General features: G+C 42.9%; 1 long non-coding RNA gene across 2 annotated transcripts; it reads left to right on the top strand.

Annotated features, from left to right (window-relative positions):
• The first annotated feature begins 664 nt into the window (after positions 1 to 664).
• Positions 665 to 3,660, top strand: LOC125516699. 2 transcript variants are annotated; one of them, XR_007287378.1, is made up of 5 exons: positions 665 to 1,175; positions 1,422 to 1,529; positions 1,739 to 1,919; positions 2,025 to 2,081; positions 3,248 to 3,660. It is a non-coding gene; the product is annotated as an uncharacterized LOC125516699 (long non-coding RNA). The 2 variants fall into 2 exon arrangements; XR_007287377.1 differs by having other exon boundaries at positions 665 to 1,194.
• The last annotated feature ends 396 nt before the right edge of the window (positions 3,661 to 4,056 follow it).

The raw sequence follows: 4,056 nt of genomic DNA, 5'->3' as shown, positions 1-4,056 counted from the left end.
AAGCACAAGTGTGGCGAAGGATAGTAACATTGTCCCTTCTCTCTTTTTCTCTCATTTTCTTTATTTGGCCTTTCTCTTTTTTTATATGGCCTTTCTCTTTTTTTTTTTAATTCCTCACTTGGGACAATGCTCTAGAAAATGATGATCATCACACTTCTATTTATTTACAACTCAATGATTACAACTCGATACTAGAACAAAATATGACTCTATATGAACGCCTCCAGCGGTGTACCGGGATATGCAATTGACCAAGAGTGACATGCATGAAAGAATTATGAACGGTGGCTTTGCCACAAATACTATGTCAACTACATGATCAACAATAATGAATGTGTCATGATGAACGGAATGGTCGAAAGTTGCATGGCAATATATTTCGGAATGGCTACCACTACTAGAAAAATGCTTATACATAAAAGTTTACCAGTATCGTTTGTTTGTGTCCCCACGCTACTGGTAATTACCAGTAGCGCTGGGTACAAAGCACGCTACTGGTATGGCATAAGAGCAGCGTTGGTTTCTTGTGGACACGCTACTGGTAAGTGTGCCACACCACACCACCAGATCAAAAAATATTAGTAGCGCGGATAGTAAATCCTGCGCTACTACCAATAACTATAGCGCAGCCGATACACCCACGCTACTACTCAGCAAACTCTTCTCCCACAAATCTCACCCCCACCGTACCCCTGGCTCTCGGTCGACCTTCTCTCCCCCACCATCTCGTCGCCGCAGCCACCACCCACGCCGGCTGGTTCCGGCGATCTCCGGCCGCATGCAACATGCCCCCAAGCTCTGCCCCGCCCTCCCCTTCGCCAGATCCATGCCTCAAGGTCTGCACCCTTGCCCGCGGCTAGGGATTCAGGCACCCCCGTGTTCTTGCCGCCGAGTGCCCAGGTCGGCCCGCTGGCCAACGAGCAGCACCCCGCACCTGCGCGTGCCCAGGCAGACGAGCAGTACGGGGATTGGTCGCGGACGGAGACGAGTGCAGGCGCAGCAGCAGGAGAAGCTATGGCGGCGACGGACTGGTGACCGCCGGGGCGGCTCGTCGTTCGTGGCCAGCCGGAGTCGCGGTGAGGCGCTGTCCTCCATGGATTCCGGTGGCTGGTTGACGGCCAATTGCTCTTGGACGCCGCTGGAGCTGCTCGTTTCTGAATTTTCAGTAATGCCAAGTGCGTTTTCTGAATTTTCGTAAGTGCAACAGCCAAGTTCAGTTTTAGTTAAGTGTAGTACTAGTGTAGGCTTTGGGATATCAGTTATAGTTCAGTGTAGTAATAGTGTATGGCAAACAAATTAGATGTTAGAAGATAGATGCACAATTAGTTCAGTAATGTCAAGTTTAGTTTTCGTTCATTGTAGTGGTGCTCAACTTGAGTTTAGTTCAGGTATAAAATTTTCTATTCACGCCTATGTTGCAGCAGTCCGCGCGATTGTGATTCTCGTGTTGCTGATAGCTTGGAGCAGTCGGTTCCGGTCCATGTACTACTCGTGACTGGGAAGGAAGGATCATGTCGTTGATAGTTCAGGTATAAAACTATATCTTCTCATATAGCATTATTTCTAACGGCAAGTGTATTTTGGTCTACAATATATCAATCCACATAAAGGATGTTATGCGATTCAGCTTCCCAGTAAGGCCTTACTTCAAAATCTGAAATAGTTAATGATAGACATCCTTGCCAGACGTCAGCTAGTCTGTCTTACCATCATATAACACAAGTCCCCTCTTCTGCAGCTAAAAAGAAAAGCCACACGTGAAGAAAATAATGCGGCTGAGTTGAGTGACTGTATGATTGTCGCCACTGGAGTTACTGGCAATCCGCTACTCACCCCAGTGTCCGGAAAAGCTGTTAAGAATTTTAAATCAAAGACTAAGAAAAATAAAGCTGGGCCTCAGACACCTACGCCAAATGTTGGTAAGTGAAAACTTCTTGAGTGCCGTTTGCTCTGAATTCCAAACTCTTTTTTGCCTATTTATTCAGGCTGCAAAAGATTAAACATGCACATCTTTTCATGTACAGGCTCACCACTCAATCCATCAACTCCTGCTGGTACTTGCCGCTATGACAGTTCGTTAGGTGATGACAATACTCTCCATATATATGATTTTGTTTTAGGATGAGATGTTACAATTCAGCATTCTGGAAGAACTTGAATTTCTAGTTACTCTAGGCAGCTCTGGTAAAGTAAATACTCTGCATTGGCTTGCTTTTGTTATCGGGATTAAGTCTCTTCTTATAGGAGAACTAACTTGCCCATCAAGGCAAAACTGCCTATAATTTTACTTTTTCACTCTTAATTTTTGCAACAATATGATATTCTATGTAGTTCCTCAAGATATTGTTCTCTATTGGGAGGAATCAAGGATTAAATATACTGGAATAGTCTATTTTACACATACACACACATTATTACTTAATACATCCATGTGAGATAAAAAACGTACTGATATATATATATATATATATATATATATATATATATATTTGATATAATATAAGTGCACCTGCTCATACTTTTCAATAAAACCACTACATTGGTTCGAAAGAAGAAACTCCTCATTTCCTTGCAATTTAAGACCGCACTAGAGAATATACATAACACATCTATTTGATTGCTGTTACAAATTTGCAAGTGCAGCAGCTTAACTGTCACTAATATATGAAGTGTTGCTCTAAGTCTCTTATGTCACATGAATGAATGTTATTACAAAATTTCCTTATAAATATAGTAATAAATGGGAAGTTGCCATGTCGACTATAATGACCAGTGATATTTATAATGACCAGGTGTTGTTACTACTGATGATTACTAGTAATACAACAAGAATACATCTGCAACCAAGAGTTAAATTGAAATGACCTGACATTAAAGGGTACAATGTTGGTAATAATCTACTGTTGCTGATACCTTCTTGCTTGCGTGCTTGCGAATGACCTGGGAATTACTCCTACTTGGTGCACAAACTTTGCTTGTTGCAATTTGCCTCAAAAGCTTGGATTCAGAATCTATAATAAGATTTGGTCATGCCTACCATTGTATCCTTCTTAAGTTGGGTTTTCCCCAATTTCTAGGATTGGTCTGTTAGGTACTACTTATAATTCATATATACTATGCTGCTGCTATATGCTTTTGTTTTTGCTATTGTTACTTAGTGCTCTATAGGTTACTGTTATACTGTACTAATGCTCCAGGTTCTTTCGAGTTCTTAGTAGTGGGGTCTTGGTTCATTGTTTAATTCCAGGATTTGTGAGTTCCTAGAAGGGAACACATAGACATGAAGCTACGGCGGCGACGAAGACGATATCGACATGGGGCTGCGGCGACGATGATGACGACGACATCGACATCGACACAGGGCTACGGCGGCGACAAAGACGACGACATCGTCATGGTGCTTTGGCGGCGGCGATGACGACGACGACATCAACACCATCAACATGGCCTTGTGGAGGCGCCGACGCCGACGACGTAGACACGTGGCATATATATTGTGTGTGTGTGCCTGCGCGCACATGCGTGTGTGCGTGTGCGTGTGTTAATTATCTACATCAGATATGTATGATTGATGATTGACTGTATGCATAACATGTACGTATTGTGAAATGCATGTCTAAACTGAAATAGGTAGACTATTATTTTTTTTAAATCCTAATTTGTTACTACTAGCGTGCGTTCATCATAGAAGCGCTACTGCTATTCCTTTACTAGTAGCGTGGGTGTGAAATACTAGTAGCGTGGGGCACCAGCGCTACTGGTATGTCTGTTTAGTAGTAGCGTGGGGTAAAACACACGCTACTGTTAAAAAATAGCTGTAGCGTCATAGCAGTAGTGTGGGAACCTACGCTACTGGTAGTCCAAAAACCCACGCTGCTGGTAAGGTTTTTCCTATTAGTGTATGGAAATGCCATAATAGGTAGGTATGGTGGCGTTTTGAGGAAGATATAAGGAGGTTTATGTGTGAAAGAGCGTATCATATCACGGGGTTTGGATGCACCGGCGAAGTTTGCGTCAACTCTCAATGTGAGAAAGGGCAATGCACGGTACCGAAGA

Source organism: Triticum urartu, chromosome 6, assembly GCF_003073215.2.
Source record: "Triticum urartu cultivar G1812 chromosome 6, Tu2.1, whole genome shotgun sequence".
Lineage (NCBI taxonomy): Eukaryota > Viridiplantae > Streptophyta > Magnoliopsida > Poales > Poaceae > Triticum > Triticum urartu.
Note: the sequence above shows the minus strand (reverse complement) of the source record. Positions and strands in the feature narration are given on the sequence as shown.